At 37.3% G+C, this 25,786-nt stretch overlaps 1 long non-coding RNA gene across 2 annotated transcripts in view; it reads left to right on the forward strand.

Annotated features, from left to right (window-relative positions):
* Positions 1-17,338: 17,338 nt before the first annotated feature.
* Positions 17,339-25,786, forward strand: part of LOC100936134 (uncharacterized) — a 46,011-nt gene continuing 37,563 nt past the window's right edge. For both annotated transcript variants that reach the window (XR_150774.5, XR_008512042.1), the window contains exon 1: positions 17,339-17,867. This is a non-coding gene — a long non-coding RNA (uncharacterized LOC100936134). The remainder of the gene's footprint in view (positions 17,868-25,786) is intronic.

The following is a 25,786-nucleotide window of genomic DNA, read 5'->3' on the forward strand; positions in this document are numbered from 1 at the left end:
TAAAAAAGAAATAGCTGAAAGTGGTGGCATGTGCCTGTAGTCCCAGCTACTTGGGAGGCTGAGGTGTGACAATCACCTGAGTCCAGGAATTTAAAGCTGCTGTGAACTATGAAGGCTCCATTGCACTCCAGCCTGGGTGACAGAGCAAGACCCTACCTCAAAAAATAAAATAAATAAATAAGTAAATAGGGTTTTTTTGTTTTTGTTTTTGTTTTTTGTGTTTTTTTTGTTTTGTTTTGTTTTATTTTTAACTGTAGGTCTTCTGGAATGTTTTAATGTGTGTTGTAAGGGAACAATTCTGTAAGAAAGAATATCTGGTGTGGCATTTTCAAGCTCATTTGTTCAAAGACTGTTATTATTCCCAAATATTTAGGCTTCCATTTATTAAATATTTGCTGAACATCTACCATGTGCAGGCATGGGGGATGGGTGTTGGGGTTTAATTAAATATATCAAATGGGCTCCTCTTGCTCAAAGATCTTATGATCTAATGGATTGCTTATTTTAGTCCTCATCTTGGTTTGAAAATCTCTTTGGAGAGATCTGTTCTATGCCATTTTTCAGACTTCTGCCACTGCAAAACTATTTGTTAACACAAAAATACGAATCACCTGAGGAAGAAGTTATGTTATAAAATATATGTGTTTTTATAAAACAAAATTTAAAAGTGCATTCACAACCAAGCATAACGAAAATGCTTTGGTCACCTTTCCTTTCTATCCTTGATCGATTTCAGCTGAGTATGGAAAATTCTTGATAAAGTTATAAAGTCATCCACCTCTTTTTTCTCCCTTAGGTCTGACTCCTTTCCCTGTATTGGATGTCAAATCCCCACATTTTACTCTTTCTGCTCCCTCAGAAAAGATCTGACATCAGTCATTTGGATTGGTTTAGGCTTCCTGTGAGACATTTTGACAAAGGTTTTCTTTATGTGTTAGCACTGAACAGTTTTTGGCAATTTTCTTCCCCTTCACCAGCCTACTACACATGACCACACAGGTGTTTACACGTGTACATATACACACGTGCACACTTACCTTCCTTCAAAACAGGCCAAATCCAACATCCTGTCTCCTTCTTGCAGGTGAAGTAGGAGACCTGTGTTAAGTGACAGAATTCCTTTACCTTCTGGGCTACAGTATCCCAGAGAATGTCCTCACCTGGGAGTTTTCTATGCATGGCTTTCCTTGATTCCCAAGAAGATCTATATCCGATTAACTTAACTATGGCAGCTGAATCCTGACAATGGTGTGAAGGAAAACATGGTGGATACAAATGAGTACCATGGGTACAGCTTGATAATGTCCAGTTTTATGCATAATGTGGACTGGCAGGGCCTTTGATCGTGCCTGAATAGCTGTGAAGATAGCAGATGGCAAAAGAAGTGGTAGGTTCTAAGTAGGTTCCCCTTCTCTACTGGTTGCCACAGGCTCAAAAGGAATTTTTACTACAGAAAGGGACCCAAATATTCTAGCCTCTATACTCTGAAAAGCAGTCTCTTGCTCTACTCCCTCTGTGAATTGTTAATTCAATTCTTTCAAATTTCTCAATGGATTCTCTGTCTAGTGGGTGTGGGTCCTGAGTGTCTGGGGATCTCATACATGATTTCTTGTGGTCAAAATACAAAAATATAGGCAAAATTATAATTTTAAAAAGTAGTTTATAAGTTGTTTTAGGGCCTTGACTTGTTCAATATATTTCTCAAATGTATCTCAATTCCTTCTACCTTTTGCTATCATCATACATATCACCATTTACGTCTAGGCCACCATCATCTAAGACCACAATAATAGGTACCAACTTATCTTCCCACTTTTGTCCTCTGCAATTGAAAAATAAATCAGGGTTTTTACTTCTGACCAAAATGGAGGTCTCAGGTGTTTGACTAAAGGTAGTATAGCACTGTGATGCTAAAATAAGGGAAAGCAATGACGTGACATTGAGTGATTGTGAGTAGCCAACCACCCCCATTCTCCTAGTTTGCCTGGGACTGAGGGAGTTCCCAGAACATGAGACTTTCAGTGCTACCACTGAAAATGTCCTGGCCAAACCAGGATAAGTTGTTCATCTGAAAGTCCTGTGTTTTTACCAATTGGCAGCTTGTAGAAAGTTTCCAGTCTGTAGCCCAGGAAGGAGAGACCCCTATATAGCTTGCCAGGCTTGAGTTGAGGACATAGAAGCAAAAGTTTAGAGAGACAAGGAGGCTAGAATTTGAAGGGTGAGTAGTAAAAGGAAGAAAGCTGCACAAAGAGTGAGACAGTATACTACAGATATGCAGAAGGGTCCCTTTCAGTTAATTGAGTTCTGATCTGACCATTCATAAGAGGTGTCTTAGTCTGTTTTGTGTTTCTATAATGGAATAGCTGAGACTGGGTAATTTATCAAGAAAAGAGGTTTATTTGGATCATGATTCTGGAGGTTGGGAAGTCCACAAAGCATGGCACCAGAATCCACTTGGCTTCTGTTGAGGGCCTGTGCTGCAACAGAACGTGACAAGAAGTAGAAGGGGAAGCAGACAGAGATCAAACACAAGAGGCACCCCACTCTCCTAAGAACTAATCCATCCCTGTGAGAGCTCATTCAATCTTTTGAGAGCAAGATGGCACTTCTCACAATCTTGTGAGAGTAAGAACCCACTGACCACCATGAGAATAGCACCAAGCTTCCCATGAAGGCAGAACCCTCATGACCCAAATGTCTCCCATTAGATCCCACATCTTATAAAGTTCCACCTCCCAGCATTGCTGCACTGGGAATTAAGGTTTCAACATGAGTTGTGGAGGAGACACTCAAACCATAGCAAGAGGCAACTATCTGAGACTGGGGAAAGAAATATCAGAAAAAAGTACATGAAAAACCCTTGGACCCTCACAGAGGGCTGCAATTAGTTTGTGATCCCAAAAGAAAGGAAGGAAATTGCCATAATCCAATAAACACTGGGTAGAATATTCAGAGGAGCCCTGTATTAGTAGTGAGGATAAATTAGCCTTAGGCTAAAGACTGTTCTGGGCCCATCCTAACAAAGCTTACAGGATAGGATCCAATTGCTTCCAAATAACTGTGTTTCAGAAAAACAAAAAACAAACAAAAAAAAAACTAACATTACTTAAAGAAATATAACAAAATCCATAAAACAAGGAGCAAGTCAAGAAATAGAAAAAGAATCAGAAATGATGGAGATGCTGGAACTAACAGACAAAAATCTAAAACTATTATAAATATTCCCTATGTGTCCAGTAAGGTAGAGGAAAAGATGAGCATAATAAAGAGAAAAATTGAAGATATAAAAAATACTCAAATGGAACTTCTAGAGAAAACAATTATAATTGAGTGATCAAAAAATAAACTATAGGGATTTATAGAAAATTGGACACTGTAAAAGAAATACTGGTGAACTTGAACATCAAGCAAAAGAAAATGACCCCAAATAAACACTGAGAGTAAAAAAAAAGACAAAAAATAACAGAAAATCAGTGAGATATGGGAAAATATCATTGTTATAACCTACACATAATTGAAGTTCAGGAGAAGTGGAGAACAGAATATTTTGAAATAATGATGACTAAAAGTTCCAAAATTTGATGAAAATGATGACCCAAAGACTCAAGAATTTCAATGAACCTCAAGCAGAAGAAAGGCTTTTAAGTAATAAAGGAAGCTAAGAAAAATCATAGTAAAATTGGCAGGAGAGTGGGAAGAACAGTGAAAAAAACATTTTTTAAGAGCAACCAGAGAAAAAAGATAGGTTACATGGCAAGGAATAAAGGTGAGAATAAAGCCATCCTTTTTGTCAGAAACTATTTAAGCCAAATAATAATAGAGAGACATCTTTAAAATATAAAAATGAAAAAAAAAGTTAATCAAGAATTGTTTATACAATGAAAATATATTTCAAAAATCAAGTCAAAGACAGATTTTCAGACAACAAAAGGAGGAGATGACTCATAATCACCAAGTGTGCACTTAAACAAATATTAAAATAAATTCTCTAGGCAGATGAAAAATGATAACAGGTGGAAAATTTGGGCCTACACAAAGGAATGAAGAGAGAAATGAATAATATGTGGATAAATGTAGAACAGATTTTTTATTCTTTTCCAGCCTCTTTAAGAGATGAATAACTCTTTAAAGTTAAAAACAAAAAAGAACAAATTCTGGACTTTGTATCATACGTAGAAGTAAAAAGCATGGCAACATAGCACAAAAGATTAAAGAGGAAATGGATGGATACTGATGCAAGGTCCATATACCATGAGTGAAGTTGTATAATATTACATGAAGGTGAACTGTGATAAATTTAAAATGCATATGTACTGTAAACCTCAGAAGAACCACTAAAAATAGTTATGTCTAACAAGACAATAATAAAAATAAAATAAAATAATATAAATAACTAGTAAAAATAATAACAGGGAGAGAGAAATAAAAAACAAAAAGAAGGCAAGTAAATAGAAAACAAATAACCAATATAGAAGATTTAAAACCAACAGTATCAATAGCTACACTGCATGTTAACAGTCTAGACACTTGAATTAAATGGCAGATACTGGCGGGGTTGGATTAAAAGGCAATACCCAACTATATACTGCCTGAAATATAGTACTTACCAAGTGGATTTTTAAAATTAATAATAAAAGAATGGCAAAAGATATACCATGCAAACACTAACCAAAAGAAAGCTGGAGTAACTATATTAATATATGACATCTTATAGTTCCAATACTTACAGTTGGAAAATTGACACCTCAATCTCACTAATTGATAGCAAAAGTAGACAGAAAAATCAGTGAAGATATAGAAGACTTGAATAACACTGTCAATCTCCTTGACCTAATTAACATTTATAGAACACTCCATACAACAAGAGGAAAATCTACATTCTTTTCAAGTTTATTCAGTAAGATAGACAATATCCTGGGTCATAAAACAAGTCTCAATCAATTTAAGAGAATTAATGTAATACAAAGTATATTCTCTGACCACAGGAGAATTAAACTAGAACTCAATAACACAAATATATCTGCAGAAAACTCCAAATATTTGGAAACCAAACCATAGGTCAATGAGGAAATCACAAATGATATCAGAAAAGATTTTCACCTGAATGCAAATAAAACACAATATATCAAAAATTGTGGAATGCAACTAAAGCAGTGCTTAGAGAATTTATAGCATTAAATATTTATGTTAGAAAAGAAGGCTTTCTTAAATCAATGATCTCAGCTTCCACCTTAGAAAACTAGAAAAAGAGAATATTAAGCAAAAGTTAAAAATAAAAATAAAAGCTACCTTTATTGAACACTTACCAGGCATTATCTTAAGTGATTTATGCTAAGTGTCTTTTCTAATCTGGTCATAACATTATGAGTTAGTCATGATTAATATCCCACATTTCAGATGAGGAAATTGAATCTTGCTGAACTTCTGTAACTTCCAAGTTCATGTAGTTAACCAAGAGCCAGAGTTATTATTTGAACTCAGGTCTCTATGCTGTTGTAACTTCAACATCCTACAGATTGAGTGTGTTTATACTGTTAAGCATATTTTATTATCTTCAGGTTTGATATTTCTTTGTTGCATATATATTATACATATATATAAATACTATATACACATACATACACGAATTCTTCATTTACCTAGAACCAAAATGACCTTCTCCTAGCATGCTGGAGAATGTCTAGAGACCAGACATTGCTATTATAATCTCTGAAAACTGTGGCATCAGTGAAATGACCTACCATGAAGGATGTCACTGGGAAGTCTGTGACAGCAGCCCATGAATAATTTGCACTTGTTCCTGCCAGTCTTTCAAGCTACGTGCCCTTGAGTCATGGAGATATGGGTGAGCAGCTGAGTGTCACAGTGCTCTCCATGGCCACCATAACTCACTCAAGTCTTAGTATCTTCTCGCAAGGATAAACCCAGCCTCCCTAAAACAAAATCAAGCTCATGTTCTTTACATGAGAAGCCAAATTCATCTTTCTCCAAGCACAAAGTAGTAAAGAGTGCTGGACATCTGATTTCTATTTGTAGAACTGCTAGGCAATTATTGTGTGTCTTGGGCAAGGGACTTGATTTTCTAAATCCTCAGTTTTCTCTGTTGTAAAATGCAAGCAAAAAGATCTCTTCAATGTCCTCTCCTTGTTTGCTGTTTTCTGCATCTTCTCTCCTACAAAATTGACAATTTTAACTGCCTTATCGGTATAACTACTGAAGAATCAGTTCCCAATATCCATGAAGGTAAAAGTCAGATATTATTATTTATCCACTTCAAATCCTCCAATGGCGTCCCATTTCACTAAAATAAAAACGTAAGTCCTTACGATGTCCTCACAACATAGTTTCTCCCATCCCTCTGTACAGCCTATTATTTCTTTGGCTTTATCTATTACTCCTTCCCTCCATATTAGTCAGCTGGGTTCCCGTGATGAAATACCACTGACTGAGGAGCTTCAACAACACAAATGTATTTATTTATTTTATTTTATTTTATTTTATTTTATTTTATTTTATTTTTGAGATGAAGTCTCACCCCGTTGCTCAAGCTGGAGTGCAGTGGCACAATCTTGGCTCACTGCAACCTCCATCTCCCAGGTTCAAGCGATTCTCTTACCTCAGCCTCCCGAGTAGCTGGGACTACAGGCATGCACCACCATGCCCGGCTAATTTTTGTATTTTTAGTAGAGGTGGGGTTTCTGTATGTTGGCCAGGCTGGTCTTGAACTCCTGATCTCATGATCCGCCCGCCTTGGCCTCCCAAAGTGCTGGGATTACAGGCGTGAGCCGCTGCACCTGGCCACAAATTTATTTTCTCACAGTCCTAGAGGCTGGAAGTCTAAAATCAAGGTGTCAGCAGATTTCATTTCTTCTGACGCCTCTCTCCTTGACTTGTAGGTAACTGCCTTCTTGATGTGTCCTTACATGGTCTTTCCTCTGTGCACACACATGCCTGGTATCTCTGTGCATGCCCAAATTCCCTCTTCTTATAAGCACATCAGTCAGATTGAATGAGGGCCCAACCTAAAGGCCTCATTTTAACTTAATCACATGGTAAAAGGCCCAATCTCCAAGGACATTTAGATATACTAGAGGTTAGGGCTTCAATGTGTGAATTTGATAAGGGGAGGGACATAATTCAGCCCATAATACCCTCACTTACTGTGTTCCAGCTAAACTGGTCTTCTGCATAGTCTTCAAACACACTCTTGTCTCAAGGCTTTTGCACTGGCTATTCCTTCTCCCTGTGCCACTGCAAAGAACGATCATGTTTGCTGCAATCTCGTAGTTTTAAGGACTTTTTCATAACCTAATGCACATGTCAACCCATGGCCAGAACCCTATGTTTGTAAGATTTATCCCCAAATTTATTTTTTTTTGGCTTCCTTGCTCCTCTCTTTTAATTTGTTCCCTTTGGCTTCCTTAAGTATTAACTTTAACAGATAACAGCTTTACAGTTTGGCTTCCCTTGTTTTATTCAACTCAGTTTCAGGTTTTTATAATATCTTCATTTCTGATGTGGCCACCATATTGGATGGTGCTGAATCACCCATTCAAAAGAAATGTATTGAATGCCAGTTTATGTGCCAGTCATCGTTAGTATCTGGAAATACACAGGAAAATATTAGGGTTAGGATTAATGAAGACTAATGAATTCAGTAATGGTATACACAGAGTATCATCAGAGCCCAAAAAAGGAACATTTACATGAAAGAATATCAGGAAGTTGTCTGGAAAGAGTTGGTAATAGAGCTAAAGTTTGAAAAATGAGAAGCTTAGCCAGGTATACAGAGGGGAAGAGAATTTTCTAGACTGTGTTAGCATCATGCATGAAAGTATGGAAGCATGAAACAGTATGATACGTTTAGCGTAAAGGGCATGTAGAGAAGTGTGAGATAATGGGGCTTGATTGATAGAAGGCTAGAGAATAAAAATCATGTGTGCTAAGATAATTTATCTTGAAAGGTCCAGGGAGCATTTAAAAATTCTTAACAAGGGAATCATTTGGTCAGGTCTCCAATTTAGAACGTTTAGTATTCCATCATTGAAGACGGTGACATATAAGAGTGAGTTCTGGATGAAGGAGGACAGGTAGGGAGTTACTGTAGTAATTCTTCTATGAAGAAATGAGGACTAGAACAAGAGCAGAGGCAACACAAGTATAATGGAAGGTATGGCTATATGACACAGTAAGGAAATTGAATCTATAGAATTGGTGCTGGGTTTAAACATGAGAATTGAACGAGAAGAAAACTCTAAAATAAATCCCAGTTTTCTGGGTTTGGCAAAGAAAGAGATGATGATATTATTCATTATGAGAAGGAAGAGAAACAGATTAACTTGCAGACACATTGAGAGTAGTGAAACTTCCATAAGAGCTGTCCAGTGAACAGGTATTTTTATACATTTTGTCAGGGACAAGAAAAGTTCCCATTGATTGGGGCCTATTTAATTGCCTTCTTCTTCTTGCAAGAGTACTATTTTTCTCATCACACCTTGTAATCTTAGGCAAAGGGAAGAATGCTTTTATTTGGAGTTGCTTTTATATGAGATCGAGTATAACTAAAAAGATATAGCATATCCTCAACCCCACTCAGCCCCCATTCATTGCAGCACCTCCTAAGATGTAGATGTCCCCTGTATCCCAAAAATGTGAGTGGTGACTAAGTGTGATGTGGCACAAATGTTGACCACACTAAAGTGACCACATAGTACTTTGCTGCTCCCACTGGGAAACAAAATATAATGCAAATATACAATGCTTCACAGAGTAGCAGGCGATTTCTTTTTTTATTTTTTTCTTAAAGTCAGATTTATTGAGGTATAGTTTACACTAAACAATTTACTTTTTCTAACTTTTATTTTAAGTTCAGAGGCATCTTTTGACCTCAAAAACCTAGTTAAGTAAGCAAAGGAGACCTTTTTTTTTGTTTGTTTTCATTTCACTGATGAGGAAGCTGATGATTAAAGAGGTTAAATGACTTGTCCCAGGTCATACTTAGTCTTGAGTAAGCAAGATTAAGTCTTCTGACTCTTAATCCTGCTTTTTCCAAGATATCACAGAGGATCTTCCAGAACAGCTTACTTAGAAAGGACATATAATCTGTTCCTCATAACAGTTTTATGGTAATAGGAATTTAATCTTCTAAGTAATCAACTCAGGCTTTCCACTTACCAGTGAAATTGCAAGAGGAAACTATAGAACTTGAAACACTATCTTCCACATTTATGTATTGATCCTATTTGATGGTTTGTGATATTAAGGGAATACAAGACTATCATCTAGTGTTTCAAAACCAAGCCCTTCAAAGTAGAGTAACCCACAACATAAAAAGTGCTTAGTTACCTTCTTGGCTCTAGAGAGTCATTAAATCCAAGCTTTTTCTTCTGTCTAGCTGCTTAGGAGTGGCTTCTGTTTTAATCATCATCATTATTGTTTGTATTAGTCTGTTCTCGCATTGCTATAAAGAACTACCTGAGACTGGGTAATTTACAAAGAAAAGAGATTTAATTGACTCACAGTTCCACAGGCTGTACAGGGAGCATGGATATGGAGGCATCAGGAAACTTACAATCATGGTGGAAGGTGAAGGGGAAGTAGGCACATCTTCACATGGCAGAGCAAGAGAGACAGAGTGAAGGGAAAGTTGACACTTTTAAACAACCAGATCTCAGCCGGGTGCAGTGGCTTACACCTGCAATCCTAGCACTTTGGGAGGCCAAGGTGGGCGGATTGCCTCAGCTCAGGAGTCTGAGACCAGCCTGGGCAACATGGTAAAACCCCGTGTCTACTAAAATACAAAAAATTAGCTGAGAGTGGTGGCACAAACCTGTTATCCCAGCTACTCAGGATGCTGAGGAACAAGAATTGCTTGAACCCAGGAGACAGAGGTTGCAGTGCGTTGACATTGTGCCATTGCACTCCAGCCTGGGCAACAGGGTGAGACTCTCTGTTTCCACTATACACACACACACACACACACACATTTATTTATTTATTTGTGTGTGTATGTATATGTGTATATGTATAAACAACCAGATCTCATGAGAACTCTATAATGAGACCGCACCAGGGAGATGGTGCTAAACTACTAGAAACCACCCCCATGATTGAATCACCTCCCACCAGGTCCCACCTCCAACACTGCGGATTACAATTCAACATGAGATTTGAGTGGGGACACAGAGCCAAACCATACCATTATTTTATCATTTCTACTAAGAGTTCCCTGCATTTGAATCTGGCCTAGAATACCTGCTGAGATCATATTCTTATAGGTATTAAGTGATAGTGTCATAAATTACCATCTGCAAAATACTATTTCAGAAGCTGTAATTCTCTGTCAAGTTCTCTGTTATATTGCTACACTCTGTAGATTTTTAGAAAGTTAAATATTATATATGTATATTTCTGCATTAATGACTTTATTTTGATTCTTGTGGTATCTCAGGAATGTAATATGCAAAGTTTATATGTCTTTCTTTAGTGTAATAAATTATTAGGATATGACTCTTTTGTAAAAGGGAGAAAGAACAGAAATTTGAATCCCTGCAGAGATAGCAATGTATTTGGAGAAAATTTGAAATGTTTTATCTTTATCTACTAAAAATTCCAGGTTGAAAAGAATAAAATCACCTCCTCTCTCTAAATGCTTTACTCTGGTAGTATTATTATGTAATTATTCACAAAAAGGTGTGTTCTTGTTACACAATCACTACCTTTTCCTTGGAGATTTCAAAAATAAATAGATGAGAAATTATGTCCCTCAAAAAAGACCACAAAAGTTTATCCAGAAAACTATCCCTGTATTGATTTTTATTTAATAAATGAAGCTACATGTTTTCATTTTTAAGAAATATAAAACCTTAACTTGTTCTTCTTTCTTGATACAGCTTAGGAGGTCTTGCATGCATTCTCTAACCTCACCTCCTTCCCCTTTCTCCAACTACACTGTCCTCTTTCAGTTCACTGAACACTCCAAGCTCATTCATGCCTCAGGGCCTTTGCATATCCAGATATCTCCTTCTGCTCACTCCTTATTACCACCATGGTCCATTTGAGCTGGATCCTCCCAGTTTTTTCTCTATCACTTCACCCTATTCATTTCCTTATTACAATTTACAAAAACCAAAAAGTGTTACTTCTTATCTCTCTTGCCAGCTCTATCAGAGCTGCTACCACATCTGTGTTGGATGTCATGTATAACCAGTGGCTAGTTCCATGCCTGGTACGTCATTGCTCAATATCTTTTTGTTGAATGAATGAATGAATGAATCAATGACAAAAATTCCTACTCAAATTTTCTGCTGCTACCTTTTATACTTACAACTTTATATTATATCCTTATACTCTAAACTCATACATATTTCTATAAATAGGAGAAACTTTACCCACAGAAATAGCACACTAAGATTGTAAGCAGGAGAAAGATAACTGAACTTTTTCGAATTTAGAATCTATTCTGGTCACTTTCTAATGACTTCCTGAATCTATGTTCCCAGATCTTTGGGAAGCAAATAATTGACTGTTAATAGCTTTTCACATCAGAATGGCAGATGAGGCCTGAAATTCTCAATGGATTAACAAAAAGCCCGTGTCCTCTTGGTAAAATGAAATATAGTACTTGTAACACTTCCTTACTTCCCCCAAATTACTTATTCTTTAAGTTACAGAAAAGGAATTCCACAAACTACAATGAAAACTCAAAGGAAGTAATTACTGTAGGTAACATACAAGTTAATACTATGTCTTTTAGTATTAACAGACAGAAAATAACCCAAACATTTTTTAATTCATTCTTGAATTTTAGAAACCGTTGTTAAAGTATTAATCATTTCTGAGCCATCCGTAGATTGAGTTTATTCATCCTTTCTTAAGTTCCTCTCAACAAACTTAGCCATGTTTTATGATGTATAAAACACGCTAAAATATTTTCAATCCAAACCAAAATAAATTTTGGTCAGGTATGCTGACCCTGAGCAGTCAGGATATGACAGGGAGACAAAAACAACCCGACCAGTTCTGATTTTACACAAGTTCCTTGCCTTCTCCTTCAGCATATATCGGAATTGCTACCTTAGATGGTTCTGTGTTATGGGAAGTTGACAGACAGAAAATGCAGTATTATATTAGGTCAAAGGTTGACAAACTTTTCCTGTAAAGTGAATATTTCAGACTTTGTGAGACATGTACTCGCTGTCACAATGACACAACTAAGCCAGCTTAGGGGGAAAGCAACCACAGACAATATATAGGTGAATATGCATAAGTAGGTGCCTTACTTCAGGCTGCTGTCACAAAGTACCATAGACTGGGTGGCTTACAAACATATTTCTCACCGTTCTGGAAGCTGAGGAGTCCTAGGTCAGAGTGTCTCTCTTCCCAGTTACAGACTGCTGTCTTCTTGTATCCTTACATGGCAAGAAGAGGACAAGAGAGCTCTCTGGAGTCCCTTTCATGAGGACATTAATCCCATTCATGAGGGCTCCACCCTCATACCCTAATCATCTCCCAAAGGCTCCACCACCTAATAAGATCACACTGGGTGCTAAACTTTCAACATATGAATTTGGGGAAGAACATAAACATTCAGTCCACTGCAGTGTGCTATAATAAAACTTGATTTACAAAAGTATACTGTAGGCCAGACATGGCTTGCAGACCATAGTTTGACAACCTTTGAATTAGGTGATCACTATAACATGTAAATGAATATGCATTGTGTCTTAGTTCAGGCTGCTATAACAAAGTACCATAGACTGGGTGGCTTACAAATATGTTTCTCACAGTTCTGGAAACTAGGGAGTCCTAAGTCAGAGAGTCCCTCTTCCCAGATATAGACTATTGTCCTTTTCTTGTATCCTCACATGGCAAAAAGAGGATAAGAGCACAATACCTAGATGTATTTGTGATGGGGAGTCAGCCATTTTAACATTTATTAAACACCCACTAAACTCCAAGGTTTCCAGACAGTGTCATAAATAAGCTTCACAACTGATCTGTATTCAGTAGGTGTGAAAACTGAAACAGCATGGTTATTAAGCTGTGTGGCCAGACCACGAACCCATTCTCTTCCGTCAGGTTCAGCCCTTAAGCACACATGCCACAGAGTCAAAAACAACCTAGGTTTGAATCTTGCTCAGCTATTTACTGATGGTGTGCTGTATGGAAAATTACTAGACCTCTGTGTGTCTCAGAATCTTCCCTATCTCATGGAGTGGCTAGGAGGATTAAGAAATACACCACAAACAGCACTCGCTTAGAACAGTGTTCTCTGCTCAATGCATGTGGCTGGCTTTGACCACAATTCTGCAGACACTTCAGGTTCCAGAGAGTTCTTTCAGAAGTTCCACAAATGTTTGATTTAAATACTGTTAAAAAATATTTTTCACTACTTAAAATACCTTAATAAAAAGAAACATATATTCATGCAACGTATACCAAATTTAACACATATTCTCACTCTATATGTTAACTTGTGTTGTCAGTTAACTTTTACACAGACATTGAAGCAAAGCTTTTCCTGTTCTTTCTGTTTATTTAAAAATTTTGCAGAGAATTCAAGGTAAGCTGATAAAAATAATTCTTACCATTGTAACCACTTAGCTGTGTGAATCAGAATTGTCTTGATGCTGTGCAACTGAAGTAAAAACAATCTAAAATTGGAGGCTGAGGTGGACATAAGATTCTCATCTCTAATATTGTGTTAATCAGAAAAACTTTATTATTCCCATTGATTGGCTTTACAATAAGTAAATGTTATAAATTGTTTTTAAAGCCTTTATATGAAAATGACTCACTTTTTCTGTTGTATATATTTAAAGTTTCATGTAAATTTTCATTTGGAGCTAAAAAAGACATTTTTCAGCAGAAACGTTTAACTAGTACTTAACTAGTCAAGATCTGCCTCTTTAGATTGGGGCTTTTTTTAGATCAAGGCTTGATTCTTATGTATCTTCTTTAAAAATTAGACTCTGATAATTAGGTCAAGACAAAGAGTTACCCAAGCAGAGTTCTTCATTCTCCTTTACTCTCCTACCAACATCATTATGTCCTAGTGGCCTTAATAGATATTTTCTCCTTTGATCTTTATAATAATCCTCTGAGTTTGCCAGGCAGGTGGTATTAGTCTCATAAATGAAGAAGGTGAATGAGACTCAAAGAATATAAATGACTCCCAAGGTCATATGACTAAACAAGTGGTAGGGTCAAGACTCAAATCAGAGGACTTCTGACTACTAATCAAGAGCTTTTTCCCACCTGTTTTGATGTCAAAGATGGCTGAGATTTTGGGGAGGGGCTTTGGGAGTTCAGAGGTGACCCTTTAGCCACTGCTGAAGCTGATAGAGATGCAGGATCACTAAACATATCTTATTCTTTGTTTGTTTTTCCATAGGTTGGCTAGGCTTTCTAGTGATTAAAAAAAGCAATGTAGACACTTGTAAAGTGTTTTAATTTATTGTTCTGGACTCTGTCTCACTTGTTGCAAGAGTCATTTGACATGACGCCTTGCTAAGAAATCCACATGTAGGTCTCAAACTCAGTCCTGGTTGATCTCCTAGGGTCTATGCTCCATGAGGGCAGGGACAGTACTAGATACTTGTGTCCACAGACGTCTAGAGGCATCCAATTCTTATCTGTTCATAAATATATGATGGAATCAACCATCATTCTATACATTTTTCTTTAGATCTTTTTTCTTTTTGCTACCATTGTTTTTTGGACCATTATTGCAGGCATATCATAAACTTCCTTGGTAATTCTTGACATTTTGGTCCTGCCTCCCTCAGATTTTTTCTGCATACCATCATCAGTGTAATCTCAAAGCATCCAGCAATGCTTCTCCAGCACCTCTCAGAACAAGGCCCAGATTATCCTCCTGGGATTCAAGTTTCTTCATGATATGGGCATGCCTTATGAATACACCTCCGCTCTGGTCTCATCACCATCCCTGCAGTCCTCTCTCTATATAGGACATGCTCATTGCTGCTTTGTGTCTCTGCCGTTGCTTGTCTGTTTGCCAGGTTTCATTTCCCTACACAGATCCAGATTGTACCCATGATTTCCTACCTAATTCAACTCTAATTTTCTATGATCCCTGCCCCAGTAATTTTAGCCCATAAGAATTTTTATAGCACAAATTTTGTACTTAATGACACTTGTATGATTTCATGGGTTAGTTAGTGCAATCTCTATGAGGCTGTAGGCCATCAAGTAAGATATTTAAATTGTACCCACAGTGTCCTACCTTCCCACACTGTAGACACCTACTAAATTGGAGTAATGTGTAATAAAATAATTTATAGATTTAAGTAATTGAAATCATCCCAAGGCACAAAGAGAACAAACAAACATATTCCTGAGACATGTCTAATTCATGTGCCACGGTTATCTTGAGATAATTTTCCACTGTACTTTTAATAAAAGAGACACCTAAATTATAATTTCATAGTTTGCTTTTGTTTTTCCTCCTTAAGCATTGCCATGGTTATTGATATTTATTAAATAAAATCTGCCACTGAAGCATATATAACCACTCAAGAATGAATTACTGCAAATATTTAACTGCCTGCCTGCCTTTGAATTGGTTAATCAGAATGAGTGATGCATTAGCTGGTTCAACTCCTTTCACCTGGAAAGATGGCTATCGATTTCCTTTATTGTGATTTAAAAGATTTGAGGAAAGTCTAAAAGCATTTCAAAAGATTTCAATGAGTAAGACATAATTCTGCTTTTCATAACCACTGAATGAAAAAAAACTAAATACAAAAAAGATTCTTTGAGCAAAATTCTGTCATTCTCCACTTTTTATTGTGTTAAAAAAACCAACTATAATATGAGTGAAAGTTAAGTTCTGCTTGTATGTATGAAATGAAAAGAGAGGTGCTGTAGGTTATTAATAACAGGGGATGTTTTGTACCTGTTCTGGAAGATGAATATGCATTTTTGTGTTGGAGCCAGTCCATAAGTCAAATTCCTTTAAAACAGGCAGAGGCCAGCCTGGTTCTGGCTGCAGCCTGCACAGCCAGAAAAACAGAGGAAGAAGCGCCTTCCACCAGGATGAAATGTTATCCACTTTGATATGTAAACATTCTTCCTTCACCTGAAGTTGATGTCAGGGTAACTAAAACACAAGAACTTGGTTGACTGAGCAGAAGCAATCTGTTGTATTCTTGTTTTTCAAAACCAGAGATAATCAAGGACCGTTATGTCAGATGCTGGCTGACCTAACTTTTGAGTGGAAAACGAACCAGGAATCTGAGATAACTGGATAGTCTCCGCATATTTTTAAAAAATCAGCATGTCTCTTGAAACTGCCCAGACTTAGCTGATTTGTTTTTTGTTCTCTTTATAAGTTTTTTTTTTCTTTTTGCTCTGTATTCCAGACTCCTGGAATTTAATCTATTGGGTGGGAGTAAATGATGTAAACTGTACTCATATTTGCAAAAAGCCCAAAAAAGATGTTAAGGCTGTTAACAACAGACTTCTACGCTTCAGTTGAAATGGGCTAGGTGAATTGGGACAGAATTCTATGAACATTTTGTGAAGCTTTCCTTAAATTTCTGATTGAAAATTGCTACTGTTTGTGTTACTGTTGATTCATTTCATTTAAGTCTTGATCCTGTAGATTCTATTGATACCCCATTCTTGGGGATGAAAAACAATGTTAAATGCGCACATTTTTTAGGAAAATGGGCTGGGTGGGAGATGGAAGGCTTTGGCTGCCATCCTAGGGCATTCCTGTGCATTGCAATGGTCAGCATTTCTGTATCTAAACATTGAGAAAGTACAATAAAAATACAGTATTATAATATGGGACCACTATCATACACGCAGTCTTTCTTGACCAAAACATCCTTATGCCGTGCGTGGCTGCGCTGAGAAGGAGGAGTACTCATCCTCTCCAAGCACATCCAATTTGCCTCAGTCCTCATGACTCCTACCCTGTTCCCAGAACTGAGCTCATTTGTTATTGAAGTTGCTTTTCTTATACCCAGCCCAGTTTTCCATTGATGCTCCCGCTTATTCTCTGTAGGTATTTTCATTTATCACACGATATCCCTAGTCTAAGATTTCATTTGAGGAAAAAAAAAAAACCTCTGCTGCTAAAAATAATTTGAAAACTCCTAGACAAGAAGACCTTTCAAATCCCTTACAATTCTAACAACCAGTGAATTCATGCTTCACAGCCATTCACATCTATACGTATGAAATACAAGACGTATGTGTTCAACTTTCCTGCATCGCCTCCTTTAAACTTTTTTCTTTTTTGAGTCAATCCCTGCAGGAACAGACCAAGTGAGCCCATTAAGAGAACAGTTCATTCCCACCTGCCACCTCCAGCCAGCCAGCAATCTCAGCCTCACCACTCCATTCTTGATTATGTAGAACCATTCCAGTCCTGAGTGACAGGATTTGCAAAGACAGCTGTTGGGCTCCACAAACATTTGGAGGAGGGGAAAATGTGAGGTTGGTTGCTACATTCTCCTACTTCTTTTTACTGAAAGGAACAGCTGCGATCTTCGCATGTAAGATGAAGTAAACAAAAGCTGACAATGCCCAGCACCATTCAGCAGTAAGCATTCAAATGGATTTTTCCTCACCGAGTTTGTAGGCCCGGCACAGTCTCAGTTCCCCACAGCACAGAGAGGAAGCAAGGTCTTTGCATGCCCTGTTCACTTGGCCAAACATTGCCCTAGATGGGCTTATTACTCGCACGCGGCATTGTCAGGTTCCAGCAACTCTGTGTGCAGCAGGCAGAAATGCAGTGTTTATCTCTGACAGGCAAACATTCTGAGGCTCATCGGCATGAGTATCCACGCTGAACTGGCTATCGGGGAAGTAGATCCCTGCATGGGAAAGTCAAGGTATGTTTAGAGGGACTCGATGATTCAACCCCATGGCTGGCTCATTCCTTTTGTTTCCTCTGCCTTTTTATTTGCTTACACAGAAAACAGAGTATTCATTTATTTCTTTTCCCGCTCTCATCTCTGTTAACCGCTAGGGCCATCTGCCCATCTGAAACTGTCTCTGGCTGCACGGTTGTGAATCCAGGTGACAGTGAAAATGAAGAAGTGGTGATTGTCCCTGCGTGTTTTCTCTGAAGGGTTAACAAAAAAAAAAAAAGCCTTTGTGTCTGTTTTGAGTTCTCCAGTTGAAATACTGTACTCATTGAACTGCAAGAAATAAAACCTGCAAGTAGGCACTGTGCTAATGTAATAGAAATGTGTTAGACAGGGGCACTATTTCTTAAATATGCTTGAATTAAGCAAGTTCTTTTAAAAAGTGGGTGGGACTTTTGATGTTTTACATAGTTATATTTTCAATTTCTTGTGCTCAGTTTAAAACTCAAGATTCTTTGTTTCCGTGTGTGTCATTAGGGCAGGTGTTGGATGACAAGTAAATGCACTGAAAAATGAAAAAAAAGAATTCTTTGTGCCCTGACCTCTATGAATTCGGTGACTTAATATATCTATACAGATCTGACTTTTAATCAAAGGTGCTCACAGGTGGGGTAAGGGATAAAGAAGGAATTTGTCTACAGGATCCTTTTATCCTAAGATGCCTTACAACATCCAATTGTGTTACCGTTTTGTTTTTGTTTTTTTTTTACAAACCCATTGCTAGGCTAAGAAGTATTGATTCCATCTAGTTAAACATGTCAAGTGAGAGGAAGTGATCAATAGATTACTTCTTCAAAACATTTATCCCCCCCAGTGGAATCCTCTGATTTTTATAACCTTAAAGAGCCAGGTACAGGAGTTGAGAGCAGAATTTAAAATTTGAAATGTCTTCTTTTTTCAGCTCTGTTAATGAAAACTCTAGTTAATGCAAGTGATTTTCTGGGTCTCCTTCTCTACTTCCCTCCATTATCACCACCTTTTGTTGCTGCTGGGGCTGTGGGTGCCCTGAAGGAACATGAGATGGCCTTCCTCAGATATCTGGGTTTTAAATTCAGTTCGTATCTCTTAAGTGAAGTGGGTAGGGCCAAAAATGACTCACTGCCCAGTGGTGCCTGGAAACATTATCAGCAAAGGCATTCACCTAAGGAGAAAATAAACACAGAATTCTCATATGGGCCCATCTTTCCAACCATCTCCTGGGCTCTGGTAGTCTTTTCTGAGCCAGATATCTCTCTGAAGTCACTTGCTGTCAGACCTTTTTGTCTCATATTTAGGAATGGCTGAAGTTCTTTATAAATCCCAGATGAAACAGGAGGAAAACTACTTTGAAATGATCATTTCCATGATCTCTAAAATTCAACAAACAGTATTTCTTAAGATGAACAGATGTGAGCCTATGACAGGTTCAATGTGGGACCAACTGAAGGGAAATTGATGACCGAAGTATTAAAAGGCATTCATTACAACGCAGTTTCACCTGAAGAGGGGGTGTCCCCCAGTAGTGCTTCTGCAGCAGAATTGCTTAGAAACGGCAGAACATCCACAAAGCAAGTACCCCAGGCCATTGTGTCTCACTGTCTTTCAAATAGAGTAATGGCTAGTTGCCATTTGCTGAGGGCATCTCCTGCACTAAGAACTGTGTGCATATACGGATGGTATCGCTAAGACTCACAAGTATGCAAGATAGAAGCTAGGTGCATTTTTTTCAGATTAGGAATCTGAGAATGGAAGATAGACTGAGAAGGGGAGCAGGGGGAGATAGGGAGAGATTGGGCAACGAGTACGAAGTTGCACTTAAATAGGAATAAACCCTGGTGCTCTATTGCACAGTAGGGTGCCTGTGGTTGACAACATTCCATTGTCTATTTCAAAATAGCTAGAAGAGAGGCTTTTGAATGTTCTCACCACAAGGATATGATAAATGTATGAGGTAATGGATATGCTAAATACTCTGTTTTGATTATTACATATGGTATGCCAGTTTCAAAGCATCACGTTGTACCCCATAAATATGTACAACTATCATATGTCAATTAAAAATAAAATAAAATAAATTTTATTGATAAAAGAATAAAAAATAGTACGCTTTTGGCCACACTATTTGATAGGCATCATTTAAAAAACATAAGACTATAAGGCCGTGCATGGTGGCACATGCACCTGTACTCCCAGCTATTTAGGAGGCTGAGACAGGAGGACTGCTTGAGCCCAGGAGTTCGAGATCAGCCTGGGCAACATCTTTAAAAAATATACATAGTATAGATGACATAAAAGGGCCACCTTTCCAAATGAGTCAAATTCTTCCTTAATTTAATACATTCCTAGGTAGTAAGTTTTTAGAGAGCTAAATTAATTCCTTGCTATGTCTTAGGATACCATTTATAAGTGTTCTCATGGGGGTTAGCTTCATTTTATGTACTAAACACTTATTTGAAAGGATCGTTGCCTTTTTCCATGTGCTAATTTGTATAGAGAGTTTATGTATTGTGGGAATTTAATTTATTCCTGCATTTTATCCAGGAAAATAGAGCCAGATGTTTTTGGACACTTGTTATTTGCTTTAAATAAGATATCAGGTTAAGATAAGAGAAATATATTGATTGGATATTACATCTTCCTCTGGAGAACGTAAAACCTTTCACATCCTACATCTCATCATACCTTACAACTTTAGAACAGACTCTAATAAAAAGAAAATGTTTTAACTGTCCCTTTACTTATAGAGGGCAGGGATGGGAAAGCGCACTCAATTATACTAACAGAGCTCTCAATTAATCTAAATTCAAAGCGAAGGCTCCTGTTGTGGATCAGGGACCCTGAATAAACATGCTTTCTAGGAGACTTCGCCGCCAGGTTCCAAGAGAGGTCACAGTACTCCTGCACTCCTGATGGCAGACGCTTGGATTCCATTGCAGGCAGTGACACACCGAGAGTAAGAGGAGCTGGCTGCAGCCCTGTCCACGTGTGTCTGCTGGCTCGCCCTTCTGTCTGGCATCTCCACGGCCCTCCTCTTCCGGACTCCCTTGCATGACCTTCCAAACAGAATGAGCTGTTCTTCCAAATATGACCCTAACTCATTCAACAGCTGGAGGCAAGAGCAAACTAGAGCTCATACAAAGGGTATTGGCATTGAGTCTTTTTTTTCCCCCTCTTTCTCTCAGACTAAAAGGTATTTGGAAAATTCATCTAAAAACCTTTTTTTAAAAATTTCATTCATAAAAATAGCCAAGGGGGTTCTCAGAGAGTTTCCTTTTAGCAAGTCTTTTGGAAGGAATAAATGTCTACTTTATTATTTTTCCTTCCTGTCCCTGACCTCGGAGAGGATTAGAGGGTCTGGGCAAGGAGAGGAGCCTCACACCCAGCCACCCACACTTTTCCTTCTGACAAGCCCCACCGCCATGCCATGCTCTGTACAAGTTCTCTGGAAGAACATGAGAGCCACTTTATGTGTGAGGGAATGAGACCATGCTTTGAAGAGCCAGACTTTCTCCTTTTACTTGCTCTTGAAATTGTTTTCACTCTGATCTGCAAGTCAAAGAAGTGATCTATTATACATTTAGGGACCTCAAAATCTGTTTGACTCTGTGCAAATAAGGTACAGTCCCTGCCTTCTTCCTATAGTTTTCTTATCACTAGGGGACTTGAAAAGGATTTAGTTCAACAACTGAGTCAGCATGAGCTCACACAAAACAAATCATTTCACACCAATGTCATTTTCTTTCTTTCTTTCCCCCCACCGCCCCAACTTTTTTATTTAAATAATTCGGTCAGAGAAATCCCACATGCTTAGTATCATTTTGTCAGCAAGGTACATGACAACTCTGGTCACAATAGAAAGTCATTTAGTGAATTAATGTCAACTCTGGAAAAAGTGGCTAATGTGTCTTGGGGAGTTTGGTCCTTGCCTGTACACCTGCCTGAAGATCACAAGAGTAAGAGGGACAGGTAACACACACTGAATGACAGGATCAGAGTTTAGCAATATCTCAAAAGTCTGTCATATGAGCCAAACCCAATACAAAACAATTTAGCAATATTAAGTAATTATCACATTTTGTACTTCAATAAAAAAATTTAATATCATGACTTTGCGGTTGGAAAGGCCAAGTTTAATGTCGGTTAAAAAGAGTTTGGAGATTATATTTGTCTGTCTTCAATATGATGTTTCTTTCAAAATATCCCAAATAATCTGAATTAATAGTAGAAATAATATCTACCATTTATTGAGTACTTAGTATCTGCTAAAATAACAAATTTACAATGAAGGTGTAACTATTCCCATTTTACAGATGAAAAAAATGGAGGAGGTTAAGTAACCAGCACTAAGTCAAAATGGCTAGCAAAGATCAAAACCAACATGTTAGCCAATGTTAGGCAGCTCAAGTCCTTTCCTCTGTGCCTGAAATGAAAGAAATTTTCCGGGAATTTTGCATTGGTTATTCATATCAAGTATAAAAAATGTTATTCATCTCAATGAACCAAAATTAAGTCAAGACACTTAAGGACTGTCTAGAGGAAAATGACCAGGATAGGAAAGAGTCTGGAAGCCATGCAAGAAAAGACACAAAGAGATGGTAAATATTTAACATGAAAAATAGAAGATTTGTGTGGAGTATAGGAGATACCTTCAAATAATGAAGACCTGTGGTCAACTGGGGAAAATATTTTAACCCTAAATAAGTTCTTCAACAATAACAGTTTCATTACAAATAAGGGAAGAGAAAGTGCCCAAAATGAGCATTTTCAGTCACTAGATGCAGAATCAGAGAGCCACCTGCCAGGGTTGTTATTGAGTGAAATTCTGACTTTGAAAACATTTGGCCAATATGAGGGATTCTTAATCTGATATCCATGGAAGAACTTTAGGAAGTCTTTGAATCCTTGGAAATTATATGAAAAATTATATATGTATTTTTTTTCTTGGGAAATGGTGGATATATTTCTTCAGATCCTCAAAGCAATTCTACAATATTGGTGAGGCAGTGAAAGGAAATCACTTCCAATTCTACAATTCTGTTTTGTAAAAGTAGTCTTACCCTTCACAGAGGTGCACCCAAGAGAACTGTGTGATTGATTTAATGTTAGGGGTGAATGAACATAAACAATTGAAGAAAACTTCAAGGTTTTGAGCCTTGTAACTAAGATGTTGATACAATTTAAAAAAACTTTAATAAAAGAGCAGCAAATGTAGTGGAAGATAATTAAGTAGAAATAAATAGGCAAACTGAAGCCTGTCTAAGATTCCAGTACTGAGTGTACTGAGTACGTAATTCAAATATTCTTTTACATCATGGCAGAAAAATGCTGAAATCTAGGGATATATGCTGACTAGTAAATGAGTCTTATATAAATAATATTTTTAAAGCCACTTGAACTTTAAAACCATAAAATGCTATAACACTAACTGTTCTAGAGACTACTTACTTCAGTCTCCTAATGTTACAACTGAAGAAATCATGTCTCAGAAAAACTAAGAGACATATTTTGTGTTCTGGGGCCTGGTTCCCGATTCACGTCTCTGTCTGCAAATTTAAGGAAAAAAAAATTTCTAAAACATTCAAATCTGGAATAAACCTATGTATTTTTCAGGAAGAAAATATATATATAAAAAACTAGTCTTAACTACATATAATACACAAAGGTCCACTTTGTTATGGTATAAGGCAAGACCGTAAGGAGGTCTTATGCCTCCTTATGAGGCATAAGATTGCCCCTTAGGAGTTTTAAAGTATGCATTCCACACGTCAGTATGCTCTGGGATGTTTTCACAGTATTTTTAACATTGGTCCTCATAGTCTTAATTTACATCTGGAAATTTCCATGGATGCTTGAACTATGAAGAACAGAGAAGCACATGGCTGTGTTATTTAGAGTTAGTGAATTAGGTCTGCAAGTCTGTTGGTTTCCTTTTAGATGTTGTCTTGTCAGTTTCTAAGATCAGAGGGAGACCAGCTCCAGGAGTGCTCATGCATGCATCAGTGGTTTTCCATACCATCTGATGAAAAGATTCATTCTGTGTCTCAAAAGGATATTCCAGATCCAGTTCTGAGTCAGCAGGTCTTTGGTATATATATATATAAATTTTTCCACTGCTTCATTTTTTTAAATCCATCTGACAAGGTCAAGGTGGGGTTGAGACAAGAAAAATTTGGAACTAGTCCCATTTGAGACTTATTTCCTTAAAAAAGGAACTGTTTTTTAATAATCTGAAAGTTTACATAATTTTGACATGCAAGTTATATACGTGTGTGTGTACGTGTGCATGCTTGTGTGTATGTTCATTTTTTTAAAGAGACTCAAACTAAATAAAATTTTGATTGGGGGTGTTGCTGAAAGGACAATAGTGTCAGCTGTTATAACTTCAGCTTTAAACACTAAACCGAAACATGGGCTACATGTTCCAATTCATACTGAAGCTTTATAATATATGGCCTTAGAGTAGAAGTATAATGATCTCTTGGGAGAGGCAAGATCCAATTAAAATTCAGTTTGCTGTCTTTTGGAAAGACATAAGCAGTTATATATCCTTTGAGAGGGTCTTAAGAAATACACACCTGAGCTTTAAATGGCTACTCATTTGACTGTGAAGTTGAATTTCAATTCATCTGGGAGTCAGAGCACAAGAAAGAATTCAAATAACAACACTCTGATATTTCCTGGTGTGTTACCAGGGAGAAAAGAGCTCCTGGAAAATGAACGCCTTACACATTTGCAGATATTACCAACCACTTATAAAAACAAGGCTATTGTTATGCATAAAAGTCATTCCTTTTAGGGGAAGCCTAAGAGTGAATTGAAATGTGGCTGACATTTCTACCACAAGATAAAATGTTTTTTTAATATCATGTTTAAGTTCTCTTAGTTAAAAAAGAGAAAGGGAAAAAAAGAAGAAAAAAGAAAGAAAAATATCTATAATCCAGTATTCAGAAGCAATTCCAGACACTTCATCCATGAAATAACTCACTGGAAGACATTACATTTCTAAACACGAAAGCTATTAGGAGCCTTTTCTAATTCTCTTTTAGTTCAGTAAGGGAATTATTGACTGTATTTTGCAATCCCACGTGTTTTTAAAAGACAAAAAACATAGTACATTGAACAGAAAACATACGAACGCTTTCTATTTAATTTGTTAGTTCATGACTAAGATGAAACACTCCAACATATACAATAGCCTCCCCACCCCCACTTCACTCTGAGGTTCTTTTGGTTACTTCTTTTTTACAACAAAGGTTTGATGTATTTTTTAAAATATAAAAAGAAAAAGCCACTATATTGCCTCAGAGCTACTCCATCTCACTGCCTCACTTTAAATTCTGATTGACTGTAATGAGACCACAGACAGATTGATGAAATAAATTTAGATACTAAATAGCGTTGTACTTGGGGTGATTTAGTTATATAGCTCATTTATTTCTTCAACAAATTTGTTGAACAGCAGTATTAGTTAAGGCACTGCAAGCTGATGTCATAAATAAACCCCCAAATCACAATGGCCTAAAACCTTAAAGGTGCAATTTTTATTCATGGAAGCAGTGCAATGTAAGCAACTACAGGATTCAGGCAGCCAGAATTCTTTCATCCTGTGTTTCCATCATCTTCTAGAGCTTCAAAGTCTTCTGCATTTATCCAAGATAAAAGAAATTTGAGGTGTACCTGTTTTTAGCCATCTTCTACTCACTTGCTCTTGGAATTAACAAATCACACAACCATACCTAAGTGCAAAGTGGTTGAGAAATGTATTTCCTGATGGGACAACCACCTTCCAGTGATAACTTCACACTCTGAAAGGGGTCAGCTGCAACACCTGTAACAATACTGTGCTGGACATTGTGGAATTTTCTAAAAGAAACAAAACTGGGACCTTGTCTTCCAGGAGCATG

Source organism: Pongo abelii, chromosome 10, assembly GCF_028885655.2.
Source record: "Pongo abelii isolate AG06213 chromosome 10, NHGRI_mPonAbe1-v2.0_pri, whole genome shotgun sequence".
Taxonomy (NCBI): domain Eukaryota; kingdom Metazoa; phylum Chordata; class Mammalia; order Primates; family Hominidae; genus Pongo; species Pongo abelii.